Here is a 16698-nt window from a genome sequence, read left to right on the forward strand (position 1 = left end):
GGGAGAAGCAGGCTTCCCGCCCAGCAGGAAGCCCAATGTGGGGCTGGATCCCAGGACCCTGGGATCACAACCTGAGCCGAAGGCAGATGCTTAATGACTGAGCCACCCAGGTGCCCCTGTAAATAATTTTAAAGTAAAAGAAATTATGAGGATATTAAAGATTTGAACACTGACTAGATTTGATATTAAAGAATAACTGTTTAAAAGTTGAAAATAGAGCTGCCCTATGACCCAGCAATTGCACTACTGGGTGTTTACCCCAAAGATACAAATGTAGGGATCTAAGGGGTATGTGCACCCCAATGTTTACAGCAGCAATGTCCATAATAGCCAAACTATGGAAAGAGCCAAGATGTCCATCAACAGATGAATGGATAAAGAAGATGTGGTACACACACACACATACACACACACACACTGGAATATTATGCAGCCATCAAAAGGAATGAAATCTTGCCATTTGCAACGACGTGGATGGAACTGGAGGGTATATGCTGAGCAAAATAAGTCAATCAGAGCAAGACATGTAACATATGATCTTACTGATATGAGGAATTCTTAATTTCAGGAAACAAACTGAGGGTTGCTGGAGTGGTGGGGGGTGGGAGGGATGGGGCGGCTGGGTGATAGACATTGGGGAGGGCATGTGCTATGGTGAGCACTGTGAATTGTGTTAAGACTGTTGAATCACAGACCTGTACCTCTGAAACAAATAATACATTATATGTTTAAAAAAAGAAGATAGTAGGAACGGAGAAATGAAGAGGGGGAAATTGGTGGGGGAGATGAACAATGAGAGACTATGGACTCTGAGAAACAAACTGAGGGTTTTAGAGGGGAGAGGGGTGGGGGGATGGGTTAGCCTGGTGATGGGTATCAAAGAGGACACGTTCTGCATGGAGCACTGGGTGTTATATGAAAATAATGAATCATGGAACACTACATCAAAAACTAATGATGTAATGTATGGTGATTAACATAAAAAAAAAGAATAACTGTTTAAGATTCAATGAAATCCTTATCAAAATACCAATTGTATTTTTCACAGAACTAGAACAAACCATACTAAAATTTGTATGGAACCACAAAAGACCTCAAAATACCCAAACAAATCTTGAGAAAGACAAGCCTGGAGGTATCACAATCCCAGATTTCAAGTTATATTACAAAGCTATAATAATCAAAACAGTGTGGTACTAGCACAAAAAACAGACATATAGATCAATGGAACAGAATAAAGAGCCCAGAAATAAACCCACGCTTATATGGCTAATTAATCTATGACAAAAGAGACAGGAGTATACAATGGGAAAAAGTCTCCTCAACAAATGGTGTTGGGAAAACTGGACAGCTACATGCAAAAATGAAACTGGACCACTTTCTTATACCATACACAAAAATAAACTCAAAACAGATTAGACCAAAATTGAGTCCTGAAACCACAAAACTCCTAGAAGAAAACATAGGCAGTAATTTCTTGGACATCGGCCTTAGCAACATTTTTCTAAATATGTCTCCTGCAAGGGAAACAAATGCAAAAATAAACTATTGGGACTACATCAAAATAAAAAGCTTCTGCACAGCAAAGGAAACAGTCAACAAACCAAAAGGCAACCTACTGAATAGGAGAAGGTATCTGTAAATGATATATCTGATAAGGGGTTAATATCCAAAATACATAGAGAACTTACACAACTCAACACCAAAAATACAAATGATCCAATTAAAATGGGCAGCGAACCTGAGTAAATATTTTTCCAAAGAAGACATACAGATGGCCAACAGATACATGAAAGGATGCTCAACATCACTCATCATCACGGAAATGCAAATCAAAACTACAATGAGATATATCACGTTATACCTGTTAGAATGGCTAGTATCAAAAAGACAAGAAATAACAAGTGTCAGTAAGGATGTGGAGAGAGAGGAACCCTCGTGCATTGTTGGTGGGAATGTAAATTGGTGCAGCCACATGGAAAACAGCATGGAGCTTCCTCAAATAATTAAAAATAGAATTACCATATGACTCAGTAATTCCAGTGCTGGGCATCTACCCAAAGAAAATGAAAACACTAATAATTTGAAAAGATACATGTGATGTGGGAAACAAAGGCAAAAGAAAAATTAAATTTCCTTACTACTTACAACCCATTAACAGGTCCTTGAAACAGGCAGAGTGACATTCCTCTAGGGACTCAACTGCCTCGATGTTAATACTTTGCTAAGGGCAAAAGGCAATCTTAGCCTGACCCTCAGGATCCTCTAAGTCTACTTTAACATATAAAAATTCTTTTGGAAACTTCCTTTATCTCTACCCCCAAGATACCTGTTGGCAATCATCCCCCAAGCATATGACCCACCAATATACATATGAAGGGTCTCATGACTCAGGTTTTTCCAAACAGTAATAAATGACATTATCCTAACAAGAGCTAGCCCCTCAAGGTCCTGGAAACCCTGCTTCCAAAATCCTTTAGACTTATGCTCTCCCTAACCCCCTCTCAACCTGAAAGTATATCATCAGCCACTCCTCATGACCCCATTGCAGCTCTCTCTGCCCACGGGTCCTGTCCCCATGCTTTATTAAAACCCTGTTTTGCACCAACGACGTCTCAAGAATTCTTTCCTGGCCATCAGCTTCGAACCTTAACATCCTTCTTATATCATATGCACCCTCGAAGTAATTCCAATAACCAAGATGTAGAAGCAACCTAGGTGTCCACTGATAGGCGAATGGATAAGGAAGGAAGGTGTGTGTAGACACACACACACACACACGAATGTATGCAGTCATTAAAAAAAAAAGATGGGATTATGCCATTTGCAACAACATAGATGGATCCAGAAGGTATTAAGCTAAGTGAAATTAAGTCAGACTGAAAAAGACCAATACCATACAATTTCACTCATATGTGGAATCTACAAAAAACAACAACAACAAATAATAAACAAACAAAAAGCCGAATCAGACCTTAAATACAGAAAACTGATGTTTGCCAGAGGTGGGGGGGAGGGGATGGGCAAAATGGAAGATATAGGTTTCCAGTTATGGAATGAGTAAGTCACAGGACTAGAGGGCACAGCATAGGAAATACAGTCAATGACAGCATAATAGCTTTCTGTGGTGACAGATGGTAGCTACACTTGTGGTGAGCATAGCATAATGTATAAAGAAATTGAATCACTTTGTTGTATACCTGAAGCTAATGTACTATTGTGTATCAACTATACTCAAAATAATTTTTAAAATAAATAATAAAAATAAAGATTCAGGGGCACCTGGGTGGCTCAGTGGGTTAGGCGTCTGCCTTCAGCTCAGGTCATGATCTCGGGGTCCTGGGATCGAGCCCCATGGCAGGCTCTCAGCTCAGTGGGGAGTCTGTTTCTCCCCCTCACTCTCTCTCTGTGCTCTCTCTCCCTCTCACAAATAAATAACTAAAATCTTTAAAAAAAATAAAGATTCAAATGTAAAAAAATTTAAATGCTTAAATTTAACTATAATTATGCTAATAATTCTCACTAGTTTTTTTTTTTTTTAAGATTTTAGTTATTGGGGCGCCTGGGTGGCTCAGTCGTTAAGCTTCTGCCTTCGGCTCAGGTCATGATCCCAGGGTCCTGGGATCAAGCCCTGCATCGGGCTCCCCGCTCTGTGGGAAGCCTGCTTCTCCTTCTCCCACTCCCCCTGCTTGTGTTCCCTCTCTCACTGTGTCTCTCTCTGTCAAATAAATAACTAAAATCTTAAAAAAAAAAAAAAAAAGATTTTAGTTATTTATTTGTCAGAAAGAGAGAGAGAGAGCACAAGCAGGGGGAGTGGCAGGCAGAGGGAGAAGCAGACTCCCTGCAGAGCAGGGAGCCCGATGTGGGACTTGATCTCAGGACCCTGGGATCATGACCTGAGCCGAAGGCAGACGCTTAACCGACTGAACAACGGAGGCATCCCAGTTTTCACTAGTTTTAATGTCTTTTTCGATTTTCATTAACATGTGAATAGAATTTTCTTACAATTGAAATAGATATGTAATTTCTGTTCTACTTCTTTTATTAACAATGTGAACATTTTTCCATACAGCCACAGAATCATATTAATCTCTTTAATGTTGACCTGTAGATACCACAAGTTACTTAACCATTTCTCTATTGCTATATGTTTCCATTGTTTACTATCCCAAACAGCTAAAAACATCTTCATGTTTAAATTATTTTTGTCCTTTGAAGTATTTCCTTGGGAAAAATTCTTAAGACAATTATTCAAAGTAAATAAATATATTTAAGATTTGCAAAAGCCATGGCCAAACCATCCATCCAAAAAAACCAAAAAAGTTAAATACTGACAATGGCACTAAGAGAAAATCTACTTGTTCACTTGTCTCTATAAAGTCTTAGGAATTCCCATGAAGAACTTTCAAATCAGGTCTTCCCTATCCTGTACTATCCTATACAACTAATTTTTTTTTTTTTCAAGTAATCTCTACACCTAATGTGGGGCTTAAACTCACGACCCAGGGATCAAGAGTTGTACGCTGACCCAGACACCCCTTGTGCAACTAATTATTGAAGTAGGACTTAACACATGATAACATATGTGTATATGTAGGACTTTACATTTATATATATTAAACATCAAACAATCCAACATTAATTATCTCTCCCAGTTCTGTCCTGTCCAATTTTTCTATGATCAAAGACAAAATATGTGTGTGTATATGTGTATGACCCATATATATATGACCCTGACCAAAGACAGAACCCACACAAATTGTGGGTAAAACGTTTTTTTAGTTACAAGCCCTCCTATTATCCAGTTCACATGCAAGAATGTCATGAGCTTTGTGAAATGCTCCCCTAAAATCAAACCCCACCGTCAGACCCAGAGTATGCGGTCAGTCAGAGGAATGGGGTGAGGGAAGGGATCTCTTTACTCTTTAATTTACACACCTCTGAGTTGTATGAGTTATATTTGGAAGGAATAGCTGTTATTTGTTCTATTAACAATAATGAGGCGGGAGGAAAGGAAAGATGATGAAAAGTGAAAGGAAATAATGCACTGTTCTCTGCAAATTCCCCTGGCTTGCCAGGGAATTACTATCCAAAAGACAAACAAAATAAGGTAAATTTAGCCAAGACTCACTAAACTCTTCCTAGCTCCTTAGAAGTACTACTTTTCTAAATGTTCACAAAACATCTTTCCTAGAAGTTCTAGTTCCCCTTGTTCGTTACTCTTTAAAGATTATGAACAGGAATTTTTGCAATTGTATTTGCCAGTTCTTTCATAAATTTCTAGATGTAATTTCTCTTGGAATGCAGACTAATTCAAAGATGTATTTATTTATTTGAGAGAGAGAGAACACACGCACGCATGTGTTGGGGGGCAGAGGGAGAGGGACAAGCAGACTCCCTGCTGAGATAGGAGCCTGCTATGGACACAGGGCTTAATTCCAGGACCGTGAGATCATGACCTGAGCCAAAGGCTTAACTGACTGAGCCATCCAGGCACCGCTAGAATGCAGACTAATTCAAAATGGCCAAATGCTATCCTATCTCTTTTTATCTTCAACATGCTTTTAACCAGATTTTTTTTTTTTTTTGGCCAAGACAGGAAATCATTCTCCATAGAAATGACAAAGGATAAGAAATTGCTGCAATCTGCTACTTTTCTGTCCTCTCTTATGCTACATTAAATATATTTTTAAAAGATGAAGCAAAGGTGCCAAAATATTAACAATCATTAAATAAAGGCAATGAGTATCTCGATGTTTCCTATGTTTCAAAATACTCAGGATTTAAAGTTACAAGACATACACTACTACACCCAAGGAGTAGACTTTCTTGTACTAACTTTTTAGTCTAGATCAATCCCAAAAGCTTCTTTTCTTGTCTTCACATTTTTTTCACAAGTTGATTTTTTCTTAAATTTTTATTTATTTGACAGAGAGAGAGATAGTGAGAGCAGGAACACAAGCAGGGAGAGTGGGAGAGGAAGAAGCAGGCCTCCCGGAGAGCAGGGAGCCTGATGTGGGGCTTGATCCCAGGACCTTGGGATCATGACCTGAGCCGAAGGCAGACACGCAGCTACTGAGCCACCCTGGCGCCCCTCACAAGTTGATTTTAAGGCTCAACCTTACTAATATTTTTCTTAAGAAGTCTATTCAAGGGGCGCCTGGGTAGTTCAGTTGTTAAGCGTCTGCCTGCGGCTCAGGTCATGATCCCGGGGTTCTGGGATTGAGGCCTGCATCGGGCTCCCTGCTCCGCGGGGAGCCTGCTTCTCCCTCTCCCACTCCCCTGGCTTGTGTTTCCTCTCTCGCTGTCTCTGTCAAATAAATAAATAAAATCTTAAAAAAAAAAAAAAAAAGAAGTCTATTCAAGTGCCTGAAAGTCACTGGTTAGACAGTCTCTTTTTCCCTTTCAGTAATCCTCATATTTTTCTAGGCATATCTCACTGAATTTTTTATTATTATTTTTTTAATATTTATTTTTTATAGAGCGAGCGAGAGAAACAGCATGAGAGGGGAGAGGGTCAGGGAGAAGCAGGCTCCCCGCTGAGCCGGGAGCCTGATGTGGGACTCGATCCCAGGACCCTGGGATCATGACCTGAGCCGAAGGCAGACGCTTAACCATCTGAGCCACCCAGGTGCCCTCTCACTGAATTTTTTAAATAAATGATACTCAAAAGTATAAAAAGGAATACACTGAATTTCTCTTCCACTCCTGCTCGTCATTATCTCTTCCTGCTGGCAACAGCTTTATTAGTACCTTATATATACTTCCATACCTATTTTATGCTTATACATGCCGGTATTTTCCCTCTTTCTTTACACAAATGATACCATACTATATATGTGGTTCTGTTCCTTACATTTTCATTCAATAATATAACCTGGAAATTTATCCACAGCCATGACAGGAGCTTTTAAATGTCTTCTGGCTCCATAGTATTTGTATAGATTCACCATGATTTAACCAGTCTTCAAACTGATGGACTTCAGTTACTCCCAAGTTTTTGCTTCTACAAATAATACTGCAAAGACTAAACCTGCTCATTTATTTTTTTATAGCTGTGCAAAAATATCTGTAGGAAACATTCTCAAAGCGGGGTATTGCTAAGTCAAAGGGTATGTGCATTTTTAATGTTGATAGGTAATAACAAATGTCCCTTTTTAGTGGCTGTGACAATTTACTGTCCTATCGGCACTCTATGAGCCCCTGTATCATCACTGTGCCCTTCACAAAATATTAACACATTTTTGGTTAATTGTCACTCTGATAAAGGAAATATACATTTTACTTACATTTTCTTTTATGAAGGAAGCTGAGCATCTATTCATTTTGATTCCCTTTTCTATAAACTAACTGTTCACATCCTTTACCCATCTTCCTATTGGCTTATTGATCTTTCTCATAATGTTTTTAAAATCTAAATGGTTTCCTATATGTTCTTCATGACGAGATGACTACATAATTCCTCAAATAAAACATTTGAAAAGAACTGAGAGGAAGGACACAAGCAGATTCTTTACAACCATGTTCACAGTGCTATTATTCACAAAGACCCAAGAGATGGAACTAACCCAAATATCAATGTGGTGTATGCGTACAATGGAATATTATTCAGCCTTAAAAAGAAAGGGAATTCTGCCACATGCTACAACATGGATGAACCCTGAGGACATCATGTTAAGTGAAATAAGCCAGTAAGGACAAATACTGTATGATTCCACTTAAAAGTAGTACCTAGAGTAGTCAAATTCATAGAATTGTGGTTGTCAAGGGCTGTGGGGAGGGGGAAAGTGTTTAATGGCTAAGAGTTTCAGTTTTGCAAAATGAAAGGAGTTCTGGAGACAGATGGTGGTGATGGTTGCACAACAATGTGAATGTACTTAACACTACTGAACTGTGGCACACTTAAAAATTGTTAAAATGGTCTGGGGCGCCTGGCTGGCTCAGTCGGTGGAGTGTGCCACTCTTGATCTCAGGGTTGTGAGTTCAAGCCCCACTCTGGAGGTAGAGATTACTTAAAATGGTCTGGGGCGCCTGGCTGGCTCAGTCGGTGGAGTATGCCACTCTTGACCTCAGGGTTGTGAGTTCAAGCCCCACTCTGGAGGTAGAGATTACTTAAAAATAAAATCTTAAAAAAAAAAATTAAGATAGCCAATGTTATCTGTGTTTTAGCACAATTTGAAAAATAATAGGAAATTTAATTCCCAATATTTTAAGTTTTGTAGAGTTTTGATTTGCTTCAGCTTTAATTAGGACACTGGATCGTGAAATCAAACCCCACGTCTGGCTCTGTGCTCAGCGTGGAGTCCATCTGGGATTCTCTGTCTCTCCCTCTCCCCCTCCGCCTCCCCCCTTCCCCACACCCTCTCATGCGTGCATGCTCTCCCTCTCTCAAATATATAAATAAAATCTTAAAAAAAAAAAAGATGGGAGGGAATATATCTAAATGGTTAAATCATGACCACCAGAAATTCAGACTTAAGGGAGGTCAAGGTTAATATCTGGTATTAATAGGTTCAAGAAAACATAGATGGATCTCCCAAAAAGTGGGAACAGCACAATAAGGGACAGTCCAAGTGGACGCTTCTCAGAAACCCAAAGACTACATCTAGGAAGCCTGGTCAAAGAAACATAGTACAAGTCATGCAACTGGGGATCAGGGCCAACTAACAAGAACTGAGTGAGACCTCACTCTCATCAGGTAGTTGGGAGTACTGGACGGATTACCTGGACAGAGCCTAAGTGAGGTATTTTTTACCCTAAGTCCATAGGTTCTCAAGGTATCTTCTAACTGAAGATATTCACTAACTTCTCACTGAAATTTAGCATTTTCCAATATTGTGCACATAGGCCAAAAAATCACTTGGATTAGTAGCACCTGTGATCACACATATTTTATATCACATTACAGCTATTACAGATATCTCAAGACATAATTTACATGAATCACTATTTCAAAATTACAATATTAGACCTGCCACTAGATTTTTGTCATTTAATATATTAATGAACACATGATTATATTACAATTTTTAAGTATTTTGATAACTTTATTTCACATAACTAGATTTCATCTGAAATCTTAGGTATTTTCTACCCCCCCAAGTTTTTATTTAAATTCCAGTTAGTTAACATACAGTGTAATATTAGTTTCAGGTGCAGAATTTGGTGATTTGGCACTTCCATACAAGACCCAGTGCTCATCACAAGTGCCCTCCTTAATCCCCATCACCTATTTCACCCATCCCTTCACCCACCTGCCCTCTGGTGACCATCAGTTTGTTCCCTATAATTAAGAGTCTGTTTCTTTATTTTCCTCTCTTTTGTTTCCCCCCATGTTTGTTTGTTTTGTTTCTTAAATTACACACGAGTGAATTCATATGGTATTTGTCCTTCTCTGACTTGTTTCACTTAGCATTATACTCTCTAGCTTCACCCACATCGTTGCAAATGGCAAGATTTCCTTCTTTTTTATGGCTGATATTCTATTGCATACATATGCCACATCTTCTTTATCCATTCATCAGTTGATGGACATTTAGGTTCTTTCCACAATTCGGCTATTGTTGATAATGCTGCTATGAACGCTGGGATGCATATACTCCCTTTGAATCTGTATTTTTGTATCCTTTGGGTAAATACTTAGTAGTGCAATCGCTGGATCATAGGTAGTTCTATTTTTAACTTTTTGAGGAGTCTCCTTACTGTTTTCTACAGTAGCTGCACCAGTTTGCATTCCCACCAACAGTGCAAGGGGGTTCCCCTTTCTCCACATCCTCACCAACACCTGTTGGTGTGTGTGAGGTGATATCTCATTGCAGTTTTGATTTGTAGTTCCCTGATAGTGATGTTGAGCATCTTTTCATGTGTCTGTTAGCCATCTGGATGTCCTTTGGAAAAATGTTTATTCATATCTTCTGCCCATTTCTTAACTGGATTATTTGGGTTTGGGGTGCTGAGTTTTATAAGTTCTTTACATGAAATCCTATGTATTTTCTGTATTTAAAAACACTTTAGGATGCCCGGGCAGCTCAGCCAAGTGTCTGCCTTCGGCTCAGGTCATGAACTCAGGGTCCTGGGATTGAGCCCCATGTCAGGCTCCCTGCTCAACAGGGAGTATGCTTATCCCTCTCCTTCTGCCCCTCCCCCGCTTGTGCTCTCTCTTGTTCTAATATATAAATAAATTCTTTAAAAAAACCACACACTTGGGGCGCGTGGGTGGCTCAGTCATTAAGCGTCTGCCTTCGGCTCAGGTCATGATCCCAGGGTCCTGGGATCGAGGCCTGCATCGGGCTCCCTGCTCGGCCAGGAGCCTGCTTCTCCCTCTTCCACTCCCCCTGCTTGTGTTCCCTCTCTAGCTGTCTCTCTCTCTCTGTGTCAAATGGATAAACCACACACTTTTTTTATGGCTGGCTCAGTCGGTAGAGTGTGTGACTCTTGATCTTGGGCTTTTGAGTTCAAGCTCCACGCTGGGTGTAGAGATTACTTAAAAATAAAATCTTAAAAAAAATTCTAAAGTACTCACAAGATTTATCAGACTGCTAAAGGGGTCTTTGTCCTAAAGAATCAAAGAAAATTTGATGACATGAGAGGAGTTTGGTGGTAAGTCTCCAACATATAGCACATGCTTTCATTTTCCTTAACTGCACAATATTCATTTGAAATGTTAACAATTTCTTTAACTCTTCTAAAAATTCTTCTAAAAATGACTGTTATTGTTTAAAAGTGGAAGAATCCACTGGGAAAGGCACCTGAACAAAGAGCAAGAGTTCGATCTATACTATCGAAACGGTTCTCACCTATTTTCTGCCTTTTCAGCCCAGCAGCTTCCCCCTGTGGGAAGTGCACTCTCTCTGCCTGGTGGGCCGTCACTCACCCACTACAGGAGTGGACACATGGCCCAGGACAGCCAATATGATGACTCCTCACCTCCATTTCCTTGCATATAGCAACTGGTCCACATGTAAAGATCCTAACCCAAGGAGAGTCAGTCTTTCAGAAGATGACATGGGCTCCTGAAGAGAGGATCCATCTCTCTTTCCCAAGACCTTAAAACAAAAGGACCACTTAAACCTGGAATAGCTGAGAGGTACCTCTGCCACTATTTGGAAAAATTTGTCTGAAAATAAGGCCAAAAAGGAAAGTGGAGCTCTTCCAACTATGCCTAAAGCCTTTCATTAGCCCAGTTAAATGGAACAGTAAAGTCTTTCTTTGGTTTACATGAATCTGAGCAGTTTCTTTCTCCCTCAACTGAAAGAATTCTGAAAAACACATAAGAATTAAGATATTTGTTCCTGGGGCGCCTGGGTGGCTCAGTTGGTTGAGCGACTGCCTTCGGCTCAGGTCATGATCCTGGAGTCCCGGGATCGAGTCCCGCATCGGGCTCCCTGCTCAGCAGGGAGTCTGCTTCTCCTTCTGACCCTCCTCCATCTCATGCTCTCTCTCTCTATCTCATTCTCTCTCTCAAATAAATAAATAAATAAAATCTTAAAAAAAAAAAAAAGATATTTGTTCCTATGTAATGTAATATGGACATTATATGCAGCCAGTCTGCTGGAGAGAAATTCAACCTTGTCCACTACATGGTAGCTATAGGACACTGGATAATCCAATCTCTCTGTGTCTCAGTTTCCTCATCTGTAAAATGTAGATGGTATTAGGATCTACTTCATAGGGCTGTTGTGAGAATTAAATGAGTTTTTATGTGTAGAAGTGCTCAACATAAAAAGTCAATGTAGCCATTAAGATCTCTTAATGATTAAGATTGTTAACATCATAAATCAGATTCTATATTTAGATAAGGGGAAAATATTCCATAAATCCAAAGAAATATCACAAATTCAGAATAACAGTAGCTGACATGGGAAGTTTAATTGCAATAAGTCAGGGCACCTGGGTGGCTCAGTCGGTTAAGCATCTGCCCTCTGCTCAGGTCATGAGCCCAGGGTCCTGGGATTGAGTCCCCCATCCGGCTCCCTGCTGAGCAGGAAGCCTACTTCTCCCTCTCCCTCTTCCCCTCCCCCCTGCTCGTGCTGTCTGTCTCTAATAAAATCTTTAAAAAAAAATTACCACCCCAAAATGTGACAACTTCCAAGTATTTAGCCCAATTTTTTTTAAAGTAAGCTCTATCCCCAATGTGGGGCTCAAACTCACAACCCCAAGATCAAGAGCCACATGCTCTACCAAATGAGCCAGCGAGGCGCCCGTTATTTAGCACAGTTTTAAACAAACACTGTTTTAAAAATCTGCTGTTCTTTTTGAAAAAGTGTTTTTAGTTGTGGTAAAATACACATAAAATTTATCATCTTAACCATTTTTAAGTGTAGAATTCAGTAGCATTAGGCATATTCACATTGTTGTGCAACCAATCACCAAAACCTTCTCATCCAGCCAAATTGAAATTCTATACCCATTCAACAACTCCCATAACCCTTTCTCCCCAGCCCCGACCTTGTTTTTATGAACTTGACTACTTGAGGTATCTCATATAAGTGGAATCAAACAGTATTTGTCTTTGTGACTGGCTTATTTCACTTACTATAATGTCTTTCTGTCTTTTTATGCTAAATGTCAAAGCCCGTCTCCAAGTTGTACTACAACCTCACAGTAGATCCTTAGCCTTCCCATACTGAATCGTCTCATATTTAAGTAGGTCCTCCAAAAAGTTTTAAGCATTTCCTAAGAGGCCAAAGGCACTCCTTCTCTCTAAAACACCAATGACTAAAATCTACACCAAACCCACGATTTTTATGACAAAACTGTATGAGAATAAAATTAATCAATAACTTTGTGCCCTTTCTCTACACACTTCTAAATACCAGCAAATCTCTCCAAACCACTCCTCCACAAATTTATCCCAGCCACTCCTAATAATTGGCAAACCATGATGTTTCTCCTTTCCGGTAGACCCTATTTACTCTCTGGGCCATAGTTTGTTTGTTTTTAATTTAAATTCAAGTTAGTTAACATATAGTGTATTATTAGTTTCACTCTCTGGGTTATATTCATTGCACACTTACTGTCTGACATATTGTTTTCTAGTGGACTCTCTTGCATATTTCCCAGCAAAATGCTAAAGTAGGAAAAGTATCATACACTTTTTAAAAAACAAACTCTGAAGTGCTAAGTATACAACAAATATTCTATTAAAGTGTATGATAAACTGACTTTAATAAATCAAACAGAAGGGGCACCTGGATGGCTCAGTTGGTTAAGTGGCTGCCTTGGGCTCAGGTCGTGATCTCAGGATCCTGGGTTGAGCCCCTACTCAGGGGGGAGCCTGCTTCTCTCTCTCCCTCTGACCTTCCTGCCCCCTCCCACCCCCCACTCGTGTTCTCTCTCAAATAAATAAAATCTTAAAAAAAAAAATGAATCAATCAAAAAGAAAAAATCAAAACCACCAGAAAATAGTAACAACTCTAGTTTTATTGTTGAACATTTACACCTTACAAAAATAATTAAGTACTGAGATGATCCAAGAAGCCTGTTTAAAATCAGTAAAAGGGGGGCGCCTGGGTGGCTCAGTTGGTTAAGCGTCTGCCTTCAGCTCAGGTCAATGATTCCAGGGTCCTGGGATCGAGCCCCATGTTGGGCTCCCTGCTCAGTGGGGAGCCTGCTTCTCCCCCTCCCTCTGCCTGCCGCTCTGCCTACCTGTGTTCTCTCTCTGTCAAATAAATAAATAAAATCTTTAAAAATAAATAAAGAAATAAAATGAAATCAGTAAAAGGTAAAAACAATATTGTGCTGCAGGGTTAAGATTCACTTAAGATTGAATTAGATTCAATTAAGTATGCATAACTAAATTAAAAATTAAAATTAAAAAGTTAGCCCTATAAGTACAGAAACAGAGTACATAGAGTAACAGATCTTCCAAAGTAGAAAAGAAAAAATGAAAAGAGAAAATAAACAAGATCAAACCTCAATCCAAAAAAAGGCAAGAAAGGAGAAAAAAAAAACAACACAGAAAGTACCAAGTGTAAGATGGTAGAAAAAGTCCAAATCCACTCATTCAACAGTTATATTATGGAAAATCTACCCAAAGCCAGATACTGTTTTAGGCACGAGGAATACAGCAGTTAACAAAACATACAAAAATATCTGCTCTCAGGAAGCTTCTATCCTCGTGGGGGAAACACAGTAAATGAGACAAACGAATAAACCACATGGCATGTCAAATGATGGTAAGCACAATGACAATGAGTGCAATGGAGATGTAAGGGAAGGCTATGTGGGGGAAGACCTCACTGAGAAGCTAATATTCCAAAAAATATGAGGGAGTTAAGGGATTAAACCATGTACACAGATGGGGGGAGAGCATTCCAGGCAAAGGAACCCCCAACTGCAAATATCCTGAGGCTGGGATGTGCTTGAGGAGGCCACAAAATAGAGAAAAGAGGAGCAGTAGCAAGAGAGGAGATCAGAGGTAAAACAGGAGGGGATCATACAGGACCTCGGGGACCACTCTACCAACTTCGGCTTTTACTGAGTGCAATGGGTAGTCCCTGCAGGATTTTTTGAAAGGAGGGCAATAATTTTTTTTTTCTTTTTTTAAGGAGGGTCACTTTAGATGCTGTGATGAAGAGACTAAGAAGAAAAAGCAGACTAGTCAGGTGGCTACAGCAGTAATCCAGGTGAGAGACAAGCTGTAAACTGGACTAGTGGAAGTGGTGAGAAAGGCTTGGGAGTCTGGACAGATTCTGAAAGCGAAGGGCACAGGATTTGCTGATGGATTACATGTGTGGTGTGAAAGAGATGAGTCATAGATGACTCCAAAAGTTTGGGCCTGAATAAATACCTCAATAATGACAATGAATAAGTACAAAAACCTGCCAGTCAAAAGGCAGAGCCTGTCGACTTGGATTTTTAAAAATCCCCAGCGATATGCTGTTTATAAAAGCATAGAGAAAGATTAAAAGTAAAATGATGGGGAACGTTGAGACAGAGACGGACGAGAAGTCGGCTCTCTTAATCTCCTCTTTATTTTAACACTTTAGCATTTGTGAACCCCGTCTTCCCAACAATTCCCGAGACTGTTGTTCCTTCGAGGACAGGGATGTCACACCCTCGTATGGACCCACCCACAACTTAGACCAATCCCCAGCTGGTGGTAACTGAACTATTTCAAAATGTTCAAAGTTCCGCACCTACTTCACGTTATTTCTCCTTCGTCACAGATGTTAAGTGATTTGGAACTTCAGGGCCGTTTCTATAACCTGAGCAGTTCCCCTCTTCCAAAGTGACACGCCAACAAGGCTTCTACGCAAAGCGCTGGGCGGCGCTGCGGCTCCCGCTCCCTCGCCCGCGGCCCGAGCTGGGGCCCCCGCCCGCCCGGACTCCCTTCCAGCCTGCGAGTCTGGGTCTGGTCGCGGCGGCAGGGAGCGGGCAACGCCCAACTCTGACAACCTGAGAAGTTTCTAGGAGAGGACAGAAGGACCGAAGCACTGCAGGGTGATGCCCCCGCCACAGGCCAGCCACCAACGCTTGGCTCCCGCAGGCCCTCAGCCCCTCCGAAGCTCACCTGCCCCGCGGCTAGCCCGGGTGGTCGGAGCAGCGACCCTCGCACGCGCCGGTCCGCAGCGAAGGTTCCGGCTTTGGCCGGAAGTGTTTCTGTAGGGAGACAGGAAGTCCCGCCTCCGCGGCGTGAGCTGCGGACGCTGGAGCTCAGGCCTGAACGTAATAGGCAAGGGTCTTGGGAGTGGATAGATGTTAGGTTCATCCACCCAAATCTGGGCCGGTTCTCCGCCTCTGTCCTGCATAGCTGATTCCCGCAAACTCAGGATGTCAGAACAACCCAATGAACGTGCATGATCTAGTTTGTTTTTCAGTACCATGTTTATGCAGAGTCTACCACGCAGGAAGCGTGTAGTCACAGAGAATAAAATAGTGTCGAGGGGCGCCTGGGTGGCTCGGTGGGCTGAGGGTCCGCCTTCGGCGGCTGGGGTCATGATCCTGGAGTCCCAGGATCGAGTCCCGCATCGGGCTCCCTGCTCAGCGGGGAGTCTGCTTCTCCCTCTGTGTTCTCTCATTCATGTTCTCTCTCAAGTAAATTAAAAAAAAAAAAAAAAAAACTTAAAAAAAAAAATAGGGGCGCCTGGGTGGCTCAGTCGGTTAATTGTCTGCCTTCGGCTCAGGTCATGGTCCCAGGGTTCTGGGATTGAGCCCCACATTGGGCTCCCTGGCTTCTCCCTCTCCCACTCCCCCTGCTTGTGTTCCCTCTCTCGCTGTGTCTCTCTCTGTCAAATAAAATCTTTAAATAAAGAAAGAAAAAAGAAAAAAGTGTTGATGCCTCAAAAGCTAAAAATAATAATTAACTAGCTAAAACATAAGGCAGAATGAAAGTAAATACAATAATAGAGCAAATTCCATAGGCATGTTACTTTCTAAGCCTCAGTATTCTCCTATGTAACTAGCTCAATGGATCAACTGGTTTGTTGTGAGGATCAAATGAGATGACACAAACTTTTAGCAATGGTGATTAAAGCACACAATACCTGTGATCTTTCCCTCAAATAGGTGTATACCTCCTGCCTCTCATTCCTCACCTCCTTCTCAATTTTATCCCTTTCAGCCTGGCCTTCTGGCTTCACCAGTGACTTCAAATCACCAAGGTGATTCTTCAGTCCCCCTATCCCTTGATTTCTCTACAGCATAGATTGATAGGATTAATTCTCACCCTTTGTTGTAAAAGTCGTATTTAAGGGA

The 16698-nt window shown here is 40.9% G+C and overlaps 1 protein-coding gene across 6 annotated transcripts in view; it reads right to left on the reverse strand.

Moving 5' to 3' along the window:
• Positions 1 to 16698, reverse strand: part of TBCE (tubulin folding cofactor E) — a 96593-nt gene that overhangs the window by 64796 nt on the left and 15099 nt on the right. Inside the window, exon 1 of one of the 6 annotated variants that reach the window (XM_064594610.1) lies at positions 15515 to 15624. The exons of 4 other annotated variants lie outside the window; for them this stretch is intronic. The gene's annotated coding sequence lies outside the window, so the exon portion shown is untranslated. Of the gene's footprint in view, positions 1 to 15140; positions 15485 to 15514; positions 15625 to 16698 lie in introns of those variants that run through there. One more of the 6 variants, XM_064594611.1, reaches the window with a different exon arrangement.

Source organism: Mirounga angustirostris, unplaced genomic scaffold (assembly GCF_029215605.1).
Source record: "Mirounga angustirostris isolate CCGP_5_RB_7025 unplaced genomic scaffold, mMirAng1.0.hap1 SCAF_6, whole genome shotgun sequence".
NCBI classification, from domain to species: Eukaryota; Metazoa; Chordata; class Mammalia; order Carnivora; family Phocidae; genus Mirounga; species Mirounga angustirostris.